Below are 15280 nucleotides of genomic sequence, written 5' to 3' on the forward strand. Positions count from 1 at the left end.
GTTACCCGCTCAGCTATGATTGTCTCCCTAGCCCATATATTTGTATTTCCATTTAGGATTCCAGTTCTAGCCCTTTGTGTATATATGCTGGATGTGGACTAGACCCAAGCTTACTATTAAATGCTTTAATTGTTTAATGGTTTAATCTGATGCTCTCCTTTTCCCAGGGTCAGGCCAGTGTCCTTGGGTACTGCTGTCTGGCATTGAGATCTCTGCATGTCTTATGGCAATGACTGTACTGGGGATAGTATTCTCATGTCTACACTGTAGCTGATTGCATAACTGTTACATTTTGAACTGTCTTTAGGACTTACTGTATTGAATCACTATAACTGAAGAAATGTGGCCAGAGAGGTAGGTTATTTGCTTGAGCTTGGGTGTTACAATGGGTCTTACTACAAACTTCACATTCACTTTACAACTTTGCACAGTATCGTCATAGTAATCTTGATATTGGCTCTCACACAAACAAACAAAACCCAGGAGAGGTAGGAATCAGCATTATTGATCTCTAATGAATTATGAGGACTTGGCAGACAAATACACCCAGCCAGACTACTTGCTTTTAATTTTGTCTGTGGGGCATCTTTCGAGTTTGGCTTTTGAGTGCATCTATGTTTTAAACATGCCCACGACCTGTATGGTCTACACTTGCTCTCACTCTGCTCTGTGTTCAGAGCAGGTCTGTACTTGCTGGCACTGACCAGCACCTCCGGTATGCACACAGAGCAGGGGAGATGTGAGTATGAAGGACAATGCCATCTCACACAACCAGGAAAGTGTTCAAGTCCACATTTCAAAGAAGGGAACATGCACTGAATTCACTGACCTCACCGACGTCCAGACCTTGTTGAACAGTCATGCACTCAGTTCTTACACTAAAATGCTCAAACCTAGAGTTACTTAGGGCTATTGGCTTTCCTATTTGCTTGTTTCTGTTTGAGCCATTGAGACTCTGGATCTTTTTATTTTTATCTTTATTTTGAGACAGGGTTTCTCTGTGTATACTTGGCTGTCTTGCAATTCCCTCTACAGACCAGGCTGGCCTCAAACTCAATAGAGATCTACTTATCTCTGTCTCCTGAGTTCTGGGATTAAACGCATGCACCACCAGCACCCAGTTTGACTCTGGATCATTTTGATTTTCAGTTCCTTAACTGGAGATACTAGCTACTAAATATTTGATATGATTTTTGTACCTTGGATTTATATGGCGTAATACATGAAAATATATTTTATATTTTTTACATTTCTTTGAATGTGTGTGTGTATGTGTGTGTGTATGTATGCATGTACTGTTTTAATAAATGTTGAGGCCATAGTGTACATGCAGAGGCTATGTTGTTTGTGTGTATGTAGGTCAAAGGACAACTTTCAGGAGCTGGTTCTTTCTCTTGACCATGTAGGTTCTGGGGATTGAATTGAGGTTATCAGCCTTATTGACGAGCACCTTGTCTTAGTTTGGGTTTTATTGCTGTGAAGGGACAGCATGACCAAGGTAAATGATAAAGAAAAACACTTAATTGGGGATGGCTTACAGTTTCAGTCCATTATCATTATGGTGGCAAGCATGGCAGCATGCAGGCAGACATGGTGCTGGAGAAGCAGAGAGTTCTACATCTTGATCTAAAGGCAACCAGAAGGGACTCCCTTCCACAAGCAGCCAGGGGGAGGCTCTCTTCCACACTGTGCAGCTTAGGACCTCAAAGCCCACTCCCACAGTGACACACTTCCTCCAACAAGGCCACACCTCCTAATAGTGCTACTTCCCATATTCAAACCACCACACACCTTTCCCCTTTGAGCCATCTTTCTGGCCCTAAATGAAAAGCAATTTTGAAAAGATAGCTTTCCTGGAGTTGGGCAAATATCCCAGTTTAGCATGTACAAGACATGTGTATACACACACACACACACACACACACACACACACACACACACACACACAGAGCTTGCTTTAAAGGAAACGTAGTTTAATAAAAGGAAGTAGTCTAATGGCTGTGAACAAATGACCTCCAAAGTTGCATGGTGCTGGATTACAATTTCACTTTTTTCCCATTTACTTAGTAAAGGTGTCTTCTTTTTAAAAAATTATTCATTTTTAATTTATTCTACTCTCATATATTACATAGTCAGTTTTCCCACACTCCTCCTCTCTCAGCCCCTCTTCCTCACCTTCTCTTCTCTATCTCCCTCCCCCATCCACTCCTTCTCTGTTTCCATTCAGAAAAGGGCAGGCCTCCTGTGGATATCAACCAAACATGAAATGACAAGTTGTAGTCAACCAAACATGAAATGACAAGTTGTAGTAAAGATTAGGCACCTCATATCAAAGCTGGATGGGGCAACCCAATTGGAGGACAAGGGTCTTAAACGCAGGCAAAAAGTCAGCCCCTGATCCCACTGTTAGAAGACTCACAGGAAGACCAAGCTACACAACTGTAACGTATGTGCAGAGGGCCCAGCTCAGACCCATGCAGGCTCCCTGGTTGTTGGTTCTGTCTTGTGAACCCTGTGAACCATGTCCTTGTGGTGTCCTTGACTCCTCTGGCTCCTACAATCTAAAGATGGATTCTTGAATGTGTAACGTATCTTCTGTTTCACTTTTTTTCTCTGTTAAAAAATGAGAATTGCAATCACTGAAGGAAGCAGAGAGGGGTTCGTTTCATTATTATAAAACAAAGTCATTTATCAGACACTTGCTTCAGCTGTAGGGAGGGAAGTTAAGTCTAATAGTGAAGAAGTGAGTGGACAAGCGAAAGGCTCTTAGGGATCCCTGCTGAGAGCAGAGAGAAGAGGTAGAGACGCTGTACCAGATGAAGTCAGAGAAAGCATTTGTGCGGTGCACGGCATGGCACAGCCCGGGTCTTCAGTAAGTACAGTAAGTACTCAGCGCACATCAGAGGAGAGGCTCTGTGAACCATGCTTCTCTGAGTTCTAACACACTCTACTCCCGTTCTCTGGAAGCATTTGGTGCTTCCTGAATTTGAGCATTGGATGATTCCATTATTCCTTCACAAAATCTAAACCTTCCCGTGGAAGTTTCCAGATTCCAGTTGATCCCAGAATTAAAATGGTTACATCAATTCTTCTAATGCATGCATGTATCTAGATGGGGAGTTTTCTCATACATACTTAGCTATCTTTCCAGAATCATCTTTTTGTAAATTCTTAATTCTTCTAAAAAACAAAATAATTAAAAACAATTCTATGTTTGTCTGAACCTTTTATGTGCATGCCAACTACCTATGTGGCCAGTCTTCTTGTGATTGGTTTTGTATCAGTGACAACAGTGCTGATCGTCACTGTTATTTCCCAAGGTCATGCATATGTGTCTGTGTGTACACATACTCTAATGCTTTAAAAATACTCCATAAGAAATACACCTGGTTACCAATAAAGTTTCCCAGTAGCTTTTGGGAATATGTTTTTTTTTTTGTGTGTGTGTGTAATTCAAAACATGTGAGAGTAAAACATGAAGATTATCCAAATGGGCATAAATAGCTATCTTTAGAGAAGATAAAAGAAAGAGGAAAATGACATGATAAATCTGATATTTTGTAAGCAAAACCTCAAAATTATGAAGTTAGGACTTCTAGGGTTCATCTCTCCTAGTCTTTTAAAATAGGCACTTTAATATTTTAAACTAAAAATTTATTAGTATGTGTGTATCTTGTGGAATCATGTGTGCACATGTATGTGCATGAGTGTCTTTACCTGTGGATGAACATATGGAGGCAGGAGGCTAGAGATGCATGCCTTTTTCTCTCCACCTCATTTTTGGAGACAAGGTTTCTCACTGAGTCTGAAGCTAGCTCGACTGTTTAGCCAGTGAGCTCCCAGCACCGGCCTGTTCCTATTCTCCCAGCATTGAGGGCAGTGGTGAAGATCCAAATTCTGCTCTCCATGTTTGCACAGCCCTTATTTTACCCACTGAGTCATCTCCACAGCCCTCTCCTGGTCTTTAAAAATTAAAAACAGTTTCTCCCTTTGGTTTGAAATAAAACACATTTAACTAGCCTACACAGGTTTACTTATGGCATCTTCCTACTTTGTTTTGGTCAGTTTCCCTTCCTCCTGTCTTTGCCTCCTTCCCTGCTATGCCCGTTGTCCCAGTGCGCCCCCTCCCTGCCATATCACATGTGTTCTAGCACCCTCCCACAATCCTCCACCCTATCTCATGCTGCCTTTCTAGTTTCCTGAATTGCACCCACATTTACTCCTACCTAGATATACATATGTGACACAGGCTAGGACCCACATATGAGGGAGAACACATCGTATTTGTTTTTCTGAGCCTGGGTTGCCATGCTTTAGACAATGTTTTCTAGTTCCATCTATTTTTTTTTTTCCTGAAAAATTGTGTATATGTATCAAATTTTATTATCAAATCATCTGTTGATTCCATTTTTTAATTTTTGCTATTATAAACAACATTCATCAACATGGATGTGTAAGTAAGTATCTCTATTGTAGGTCATGCAGAAGTGGTATAGCTAGCTAGCTAGGCTGTATGGTAGTTCTGTCTTTAGTCTTTTGAGATGCTTCCATATTGATTTCATTCATGAATACGCTACACTTACATGAGCAGTGGGTAAGGGCTCCTCTTTCTCTACATCTTCACCAGCATTTGTTGTCTTTTGCAGAAACCTTTTAGGTTTTTGACATCTTGTTTCTGGATGTTGAACTCTGTCCTTTGAACAAAATAAATCAAGATGATGATGTCTGGAGAAGGTGGATGCTAGTTCTTTCCCAAGACTGCCTTTAGGGACCACGTATTAAGCACTTCAACTTAAACAGGACAGTGGCAGTTTAATGAGACTTCAACCATAAGACAGACAGACACTCAGGATTATAGAGATGGATGATGTAACAATTAAATTATTATTGTGTGTGATCAGTTTCACCTGAAATTCCAAAGCTTTAAGAACATCTGGTGGCAATTTGTTAGTTAACACATTATTTTGCATTTATTGTATGTTGATAATGCACCAAGTGTTTCATGAATACATATCTCTGCTCAGAAGTCAGGAGAGAGGATGAGGTTATCTCAACATAGAGAAGGGGAGGCTTTCGACACTTGAGGATTATCACTAAAAATCCCTTCTGCATAATTAGTTAAACTTTATGCATTTGATTTATCTATAGTTTGTAGAATGTTTCCCAATAGAATATATAGTTTAATCCTCACCTCGGCCTTACTACATGGTCATTTAGTCAGATGCAAGCACTAGGAAGCTTGATCCAAACAGTCTTAATAAAGAAAATTGAAATTGTCTCAGCTTTAAGTCAAGATATGTAGGAGTCTCAGGACTGTTAATGAGCAGGTCCGGGAACATGTAGGTAATTCTTTCCACCCTAGCATCAATGGTATCAACTCTATCCAAGGCCACTCTCTCTCATGTCCGTAGCAACTTGGGCAGCCTACCTCCTTATTTATACCTAGCTTACAATAAGAAAAGTCTCTCACCCATGAGCCGAAGAAAAGTTCTCTCCTCATTAAGTATTTTATCCCTCCCATAGAGCATAACCTATAGCAACTTGGTGGTTCCAGTTATTGGCGTGGAGGAGTGGGAATATGGTTGTTGGCATAAGCAGACAGGATCTACTCCTGGAATGGAGAATGGAGTAGTTTTCACTAGGACATCTGGGGTGTGTATGAATGGATGAATAAGTTGTGACTTAGGGAGGAAGCAAGGGGAACAGATACTGGGGGCGTTCAACAGTGTTTTCTCGGTGTAGATGGTGCTAATTTACAAAGGACAACAATTATCTAAGACCTCATTGTTGGGTGGTGTCAGGGTGGAGAGTTCTAATTACAGGTTTGTCACCCACTTTAGTGATAGTTCCAGTCCAAGACAGGAAATGAAACAGTACCATCTTCAGGTTTCCTCGTTTTATTCTTTCCTATCCACATTATCCTACAGTGTAGGGACAAGAGGCCCTTAGTGAAAGCTATCAGTCAGGGTCTGACCTAGTTCCAGGATCTCTCACATGTTATGTATCTTGGTATTTTGGTAATAACTATTTTAAAAATTAAATCATTATTGTTAGTGCATGCATTTGTATGTCTCTGTGTGTGTGTGTGCGCGTGCGCGTGCAGGTCAAAGGACAACGGTCAGGAGTTGATTCTTTCTTTTCACTGAGGTGCTGGAGTTAAACTTATGTCATCAGGCTTATGTGGCAAGCACTTTTTCTGAGTGAGCCTTCTCGTGGTCTAATTTGTTTTCTTTAAGTCATGCTTGAAATGAGTATTTTAACCAGAGGTTGTGGCACATGGCTATACTTTCAGTACTTGGGAGACTGAGGTAGCAGAATCCCAAGATTGGGGCTGGTCTGTGTTATGTGGTGAGACCTGTTACAAAGAAACAAAGAAAATGTGTATTTTATATAATGAGCCAGCACACATGTATATCCACTCCAAACTAGAAGCTTAATCAAAGAACACTTAACTTTTGTAAAGAAGTATAAACTGGAGTAGTCTAGCTTATATCTTATCCTAAGAGAACATATAGATTCTATTCTACTCCATCCTGCATTTTATTTCTAAAGTCAGGAGAATACCTAAATAATTCAATTTCGTGATCCCTCTATGGAACTCAGATTCTTGATAAAGCTTCCTGGTTGACCATGTGCTGTCTCTTTTGACCTTGGACTTGGCAAACCTGTATTTCTTTGAGCTTCTCTTCTACTGCCTACAACAACCCAGTAACATGCCAAGGTGTTGTGCAGCAGTTTCCTCTGAGACTGAAACATTCCATCCTGTAGATCTGAATGGCTAAGATGCACCGATTTGATCTTGCTTAGTTCTCACGGGGCTTTCAGTCATAGTTGACCGTCATTTGGCTTCTGATACCAACAAGCCATAATCAAGCAGAGTGGTTACTGTTCTCTAAACCAAACATACAAGACTAGAGCGTTGCGTAAAGTGAATCACTTCCCCCTTGTGTCTCCCCCTCTTTCTCTCCTCTACTCTTTCTGTTTCCCCCTTTCCTTCTATGAGAGTCATGTGCTTGCCTGTAAGCGTTAGCAGTGGTTTGCCCCACCTAAATAGCGAATCTCATCAGTGCGAATGTCAGCATTGCCTCTATCCATGACAACAGTTTTGCCCAGAACTCCTGCAGAAATGATAGATTTATGTGGGTTCACCAGCAATGTCACCCCTAGAAATCAAGCCCAGTCTGGCTTTTTTAAAGTACATCAATCACTTTAGCGAAGGTGAAAGTTTACCAAGCCCCATATTTCTCTTCTGCTTTGTTTTATCTTAATCCTGCTTTGCTGTTTTTCCCACCACACCCACAATCTTCCCCGGGTTATACCTGACTCAACTTTAACAAACCCTGCTAGGACCACTCTCTTCAATAACTTGTTCCATATGTTGCATACATAGGGTGTGTCAGGATCCCTGCCTCCTTCCAATTCCTCACTGTTGTATGGCATCCATCAGTGTTTGACTCATTGTAAGTAAAATGGAAAAGTGCTCTCCAACTCCCATCTGGGTGGGACCCTTCACTTTGGCAAGTTCAGTGTGGTCGATCATTTAAAGAGTCCTGTGGAGTTTTGTGAAGCTTTTCTAGTGGGAAGCAGTCTGTCATCACAGCACTGTCTTTTCCTCAGAAAGCCACATTTGGGACAGCACCATCCGGGGACGGAGAAAGTGCCAGTGCCATCCTTGGTGGGGTCCAGAGAATCTTTTAGCGGGCAGAGGATTTGTCTGACATTTGTCTGACTTTTCAAGTCCTTTTCCTCTACAAAATATGCTCAGATTTCAGCCATTTTAAAATAAAAGTGGTGATTTAAAAAAGTGTACTTTCTTGTTTCCTGAACTATTCCACTTATGTCTGCTCAGGTTCCTTCTTGGACCTTTACCCATATTTGACTGTGCCACAAGGTGCACTCGCCATTGCCAGCTCTCTGCAACCACAGGATTCTTTGACTTCTCACTGATACTTAGCTTTACCTTCCAGGTGGCTAGTGGGCCTTTGTGATTGAGATGTTTTCTCTTCTGGCCACCGGCAGGCACAGGCGTTACCTTTTATAGCTCTGTTGATCTCCTTCTGCATCTCTCTGAAACAGGAGAGGCAGACTCCCTCTTGGCCCATTTGTTCAGAGGACGCCATGCTTGCAAGTGCCAGGAGCTCTGCATCGGTACACACTGCCTGGCTAGGCTTCGGGGATGGGGAGTTGCACTTTGTTATTGTAGATCTTTCTACCATAGCTGATCTTTCTACCATAGCTGTCAGGAAACTGCTTTAAGAATGTTTTCCATGACCTGGAACTCCGAGGATGTGGTCAGCTTGTAACCGCTATGCCAAGGATCACAAAGAGGAGAATGGTGCACGGTAAGTTCTTTCCACAACATAAACTTCTTCCTGGCGTTATAAGTATGTCCTTTGAGAAGTGTCTACAGAAGTCCCTTAGACCATTCTAAGCAGGCTCCTACTGTATTTTATTTTTGTGTATACATGTTTGTGTGGGTGCATGGTCGTGTGAGTGCATGTGAAGGCCGGAGGTTTATGTTGATGTTTTTCTCAGCTGCTCTCCACATTATGTTTGGGGTGGGATCTTCCACTGAGTTGGGAGCTCGTTGGATTGGCTACAGTAGCTAGGCAGGAAGCTCTAGGAATCCTCCCATCTCTGTCTTCTCAGAATTGAATTTCCATAACATGCTGATGTGTCTGACTTTTTACATGAGTTCTGCTTAACTCCTGTGTTTGCACAGCAAGTACAAACTTGAAATTCTAAGAGTGACCAGTGGCCAGAAAAGCACCCCTGAAATTTTAAGAGTTGCTGGTATATTTTGGAGGTCACTTCATGTCACATATTTTACAAGTATGTCCCCCCATCCCTTGGGTTTGCCTTTCACTCTGTGCAGTGTCTCCTTTTCTGCTTACTTCTTTTCCGTTGCTCTCTTGACTCCACACCTTTCTTTCTCCTTTAGTCTTCTTAGCTTGTCTCTTCTGATTGTCTTCCCTTCCCTTTTCCTTACTTGTCTGCTGTTTCTACTCTTGCCCTCGATAATTGCTATCCGCATAGCACCTTCTACAATAGTTTTGGTCTTTCTAGTGAGTCTTAATCAGGGAGAGCACTGCTCTTAGCGGGGCTGTAATGGACTTCAAGTGTGCTTTTAAATCATGGACGATTTAATATTGTTGCTGCCAAAGCGCGTTGTTTCCTCCACGCTGTGCAGTACCATGGACTGAGCCTTCAAAAGTGGCTGCTCAATAAGATTTGTCTCCAAATTCAGAGGAGAGATCCAAACCAACAGGTATAAAAGTTGAAACACAGAAATGCGAGAAACAAAAGAAAACAAAACAAAAACAAATGACAATCCCCTCCAAAAGCAAAGCACACACACCTTCCAAAAGACCACTTCTCAATTACTGATCTCAAAGACACTGAAATGGGTAAAATGCCACATGAAGATTTCCAGCTGTTTTTCCTCCTCTGATAAGGGAGATCAGTGGTCTGAAAGAGAATCTAATTCAATCAAGACTGTAGAGGAGAAAGTCTTCAAAACTATTTGAAAAAGTCAAGAATATGGAAAAAAATTGAGACCTTTAAAAAAGAAAACAAGCAGAAGTATTGGAAATGAAAATTTAGTGAATAAGATAAAAGGACAGTGCACTGCATCTTGAGTAGACTCAGCCAAGCAGAAGAAAGAATATCAACAATGGAGAACAAGGCTGCTAAAAGAACACACCCAAATATCAGTAAAGAAAAAAATACCCATGTGTCTTTGTCTCATTTCCTGTTGCTGTGATGAAATACTCAAGAACTTTAGGGAAAAGGTTTATCTGGACCACAGTTCCAGGCTACAGCCCGTCTGTGTAGCGGTGAAGTCTCAGCAGCCGGAGTTTGAGGTGGTTGGTCACATCCCACGTACAGAGAAGTAGGAGAGGAACAAATGCCTGCCTCTACTCAGTTCCTCTCTCTGTGTGTACAGTACAGGGTCTTGGTTAGGGAATGGTGCTGCTCACAGTGGGCAGTTTTTCTTGCCTCAATTCATGAAGTCAAGGTTGCCCATTGGTCAACCTGATCTAGATTGAGATTCTTCTCAATAAAGGGAGTTCAGGGCTTGAGTTAGTGCCTAGCCAACAGTAAAGGCACGAACAGTTGAAACAGCTGTCATCTAATTAGTGTGCTTATACCATATTGTCACATTGACTATTTTTTTTTCTGGTCCTTCTTTTCCAGTGAACAAATCTACTTGGAAGGTTAGTTACCGATCATCTGTTGCTACATGGGGATCAATCAGAACAATATTGATCCATTGATACTAATTGTCAATTCATTAGTATAGATGACCAGGGGACCAAAAGGGCATCATAGTTTCCCTTGATCTCTGATTTACACATTCTCAACTTGATGGTTCAGAGAGACATGTTCAGAACTGAGAGGTGATGTGTTAAGTCTTGTCAAATGACATCTCAGTTTAGTACCAAGAGTCTGACCACCTCTAGCCTAGGAAATAAACAAAGAATCCAAGGATGGAGACTGGTGAAGCATCTGTGATTTATGAGGAAGCTTCAGCGGGCTCCTGAGAAGATTCTGGGAGAACTTCCTGAGCTGGAGTCCAGTGCTTACCGTTGCCTTTTATGTGTTCTTATGGTGTAGGTATCTTAGAGCTGCTGAAAGAAGCTTCTAAGGAGGAGGATTGGCTTCTGGAACACTAAAGGATGAGCATAATTTACTCTTCTTCCTGGGACAGTGTTCCCAGAACCAGACTCCTATTTTCCTGAGTCAGCAGTTACAGTAACTTAAATAATCGAACAAGCAAGAAAGTGAACAAACAAAATTCAACACACTTATTTTGAAATTATAGATTCTTAGGGAATTACAAAAATATTCCAGACAGGCCTTCAGTCCCCTTCACTTAGCTTTCCTCCGTAAGAGCATCATAGTAGAATCTTTTACCAACTATTTTCTTATTACTGTGAGCAAAACGAGCGTGAGGAAGGAAGGGCTTATTTTAGCTCAGTTTAAGGATGCAGTCCAGCATGCTGGAGCAGCTGGTTAAATACATTGTATACACACTCAGTTAGAAAACAGAGAGAGAGAGAGAGAGAGAGAGAGAGAGAGAGAGAGAGAGAGAGAGAGAGAGAGACAGAGAGAGACAGAGACACAGAGAGTTAGGTGGGTGTTGAGAGGAAAAAGAGAATGAGAGATAGGTAGGCAGGCAGGCAGGCAGACAGACAGATAGATAGATTCTTGTGCTCAACTTTCTTCCTGGTTTTTATTTAGTTCAGAAATCCAGGCCATGCATGTTGCTACCCACATTCAAGGGCAACTACATTAGAAAAGCTTCTTTCTTCATCTTTGACTTCTGAAATTTCTTTCCCTAGACTTCTGCATTGGGCTGCTCTTACTTCTGTTTCTCCCCTTACATTTTTTTTCTCTTGATGAGAGAAAAGGAGGACTGACTAATAATCTGACGTAATGAAATCTGACAATGGTTTGAGAAACATGGAGAACTGTATCTTAGGGTAACAACTTAACATCACACATAACATCTAAATTTCCAATGGGAATGATATGGAAACAATATGGGGGTTCTGGGGCTTCTCGGCATGTGCACACTCCAACTGTAGATCGACCACTGCTTCTTATGGGTTAAGGGGAGGTGCACACTGGGTACTAACTGCACTTGTGGTGCTCAGTAGTCAGGAATGGATGGATGGCCACTCTGGCAAGTGAAAGGATTGGCAGTCAGAGCTTGATAAGGCAGGAGCAATCTCGTGTTGTTACATGGTTGATGGCCAGATCTCAAGAAGGGTGTTTCAGGATTTTACAAGGCACAGGAAACTTGTATTTTAGGTTATTATTAAAGGATCTTTCAGGGCCAGAGAAATGTCTCAGTTGTTAAGAGCACTGGCTCTTCTTTCAGAGGATCTGGGTTAAATTCTTGTACCCATATGGTGACTCACAACTGTCTGTAACTTCAGTTCTCTGGGGATCGGTTGCCCTTTTCTGGTTTCTGCAGGTGCAAAGTACACATGTGCCTAGATGTACATGCAGACAAAACACATAATGGAATTAAAAAATAACACAAAGGGTCACTTATTAGTTGGTGGGCTAGGTTTCTAGTGTGGAGCTAGCAGGTTACAAGTGTGGCTTATTAGTAAGGAAACAGTACTAGATTCTCATGTCATAGGTCATTTGGGCATGTATCATGAACAGGTAGTGTAAAAGTTTTGGAAGCCTCTCCAATTGAGGCAATGACAGATTAGGGTTTATGGAGAACCTACTTTCTGTATGTTAGGTGGCTTCCTCTTATGCTATCCTCACACAGCTGAAGGGAAGGGCAGCTCTGAAAGTTGCTTTTGTATGGGCATACACATCACTATAAGGGACCTAATAACTTTCCAAAGTATGCTTTCTCTAATGTCAGGGTTAGGACTTCAACATTATGAATTCTGGGGACACATTTTGTCCATTGCACCATGTAGACATTGAAATGAAGTTTTTAGAAAACTCTTCCATAAACTAGAAGGTGAGTGTATTAGGAGTCTCTAGAGGAACAGAACTGATAAAATGAATCTATCTATCTATCTATCTATCTATCTATCTATCTATCTATCTTCTATCTGTCTATCTACCTATCTATCCATCCATCTATCAGTCATCAAAAGGATTTATTAGAGTGGTTTACAGGCTGTTGAGCTAGTCCAAACATGGCAATCTACCAATGGAAAATTCAAGAATCCTGTAGTTGTTTAGTCCACAAGGCTGGATGTCTCAGCTGGTCTTCAGCATATATTGGAATCCGCCCAAAAGAGGCTCTCACAGCAATGAAGGGATGAAGCTGCCAGTGAGAGCAAGGGCAAGCATGCAAAGAGCAGGTACTTCCTTTTTCCATGGCCACCACGTACCACTAGGCATGGCCCAGATCAAATTTAAGGTGTATCTTCCCACCTCAAATGATTCAGTCAAGAAAAATATCTCACAGGTATACTCAGACACTTGGGTTAATTACAGATGTAGTCAAACTGACAACCAAGAATAACCACCTCAGTGAGTCTTAAAAATGATTTTGGGAATTGGTACCCGTGCTGGTTAGTTTTTTGTCAAGTTGATACAAATGAGAGCCCTCTAGGAAGAAAGAACCTCACTTGAGGAATTACCTCCGTGAAATTGCTCTGTGGGTGTGTCTATAGGGGAATTTTTCTTAATTGATAATTGATGTAGGAAGGCTTAGCCATTATGGGTAGTGTAGTCCTTAGGGTGGGCCTAGGCTGTACATGAAGGTAGCTGAGCAAGCCAGGGAATGTGAGCCAATACTCGACATTCCTTCACGGTTTCTGCTTCAGTTCCTGTTTTCAGATTCTTGCCTTGAGTTCCTGCCTTGTTTTTTTTTCTGGATAATGGATAGTAACTTGTATACTAAATAAACCATTTCCTCCCCAGGTTGGTTTTGATTATACTTTATCGGAGCAGCAGAAATCAAGCTAGGTCAGAAGTAGGTACCAGAGAGCAGAGTGATAGAGCTGACCATGCACTTTTTTTGAGGATTGTGGAAATATTTGAAAAGTTGGTCTGGAAAGTCCATGGAGTGTGCAAATCTTAACAGGCTGGTCTGTGAGATTTTGCAAGCTGCAAGTATTGAGAGATATGCAGACAATGGAGGCCTGGATTGTGAAGTTTCAGAGGGAAGCAAAGAGTATCAGGGCGTTTTGTTTGACACTTTATAATAAGATTCTGTAGAAATGAAAGCTTTGTTTTACTGAGACAATTGATGCTAGTTAGCTGGTGCTGACAATCGGTTGTGATAAGACATCAACATCATTGAGGCAAAACCATATTGCTGTCTCAAGACACAGAAGCTGTGGTCCAGTGGCTGCATCTCTAGCTGTGGTCCAGTGGCTGCATCTCTAGCTGGCATACAAACTTGATAGTGTGTAAGAGTTCCCCATATAGTACTGACTTTGGAAGCATGGGCACTGCAGGATTGAAGGGGTCATGAAGAAAAGCTGAGGCCTGGCACCGTGTGGCAGGATTGGAGTTCCTAATAAGAGGCCAAGAGGCCATTGGTGAAGGTGTAGCCTCTGTTTTCATGGAGACCCCAGCATACTGGAAATGCAAGGATATTGGGATGGTTACTATGGACAGTGGCAGATGTGTCGTGGAGCTGGCCTAGTCTGAGACAAGTTGTATGCATGCTATGGATGATAGAACTGGAGAAATGAAACCATCCAAGTTCACTGGAGCCCAGAAGATCAGGAGTATTAGTATTCACAGATATTGATACCGAACTATTTATACTGTTGGGTTTTTCTGTCCTTTCATCTGATTATAGCTGTGTACTGGTTCTTCCCTCTGGGAGTAAGAAAATATTTAACTTGTTTTTGATTTTACAGGAGCTCACAGTTAAGAGATGTTGAATTTTTAAAAAGAACTTGGGCTTTTAAATAGTTGGAAGTTTTAAAATACTGTGGAACTTTTCAAAGTTGGACTATGATTTATACTCTGATATTAAAGATCTTAGAAATAGCAGAAAAGAAAGGTTATGGTTTAACAGTGTGATATTTTGCTGTGTCAAGTTGACAAGGGGTCAGTTGTGCTGGTCAGTTTTTGTCAGCTTGACACAAACTGGAGTCACTTAGGGAGAGGGAAACTCAATTGAGGTTGATTCCACCAAACTGCATATAGTTATATTTGTGAGACATTCTTATTTTCTAATTGATATAGGGGGCCTAGCCCACTGGAGGCCCACTGGGTAGGTGTGCCTGAGCTGTATAAGAGGGTAGCTGAGAAAGACAGAGGAGTAAGACAGTAAACACTTCCTTTCAAGGTTCCTGCCTCTGCTCCTGCTTGAGTTCCTGCCTAAGTCCCTCAGCATTGGATTGTGACCTGGGGGTTGTAAGGTACAATAAATGCTTTTGGCTATGGTGTTTACCACAGCAACAGACACAGAACTAGAACAGTACCTTACATTCCATTTTCTCCATTTTTGAAATGAGAGTAATTATGGGCATTAAATTAAGTAATAGAGTATAGGAATGTGTTTTATAGAACATGACTTAAATATTTGTTGTCACTCTTCCTAAGTCCTGTTTTCTAGAAGAGTTCATCAGAGAATATGTCAGGGCTCAGGACTTTATCTCTTCTGTTTTTTCATTTTTTGAGATAGACTGACCTTGAACTTATGTGGAGGAGGACTGAGCGAGTCGGATCTGTGGTCCTGGTGCTCAATCTCAGCAGGGAATGAGAGATCAGTGAGTCCTTAGACTGACTCTCTCTCTCTCTCTCTCTCTCTCTCTCTCTCTCTCTCTCTCTCTCT

This window comes from Grammomys surdaster, unplaced genomic scaffold (assembly GCF_004785775.1).
Source record: "Grammomys surdaster isolate TR1022 unplaced genomic scaffold, NIH_TR_1.0 64, whole genome shotgun sequence".
Lineage (NCBI taxonomy): Eukaryota > Metazoa > Chordata > Mammalia > Rodentia > Muridae > Grammomys > Grammomys surdaster.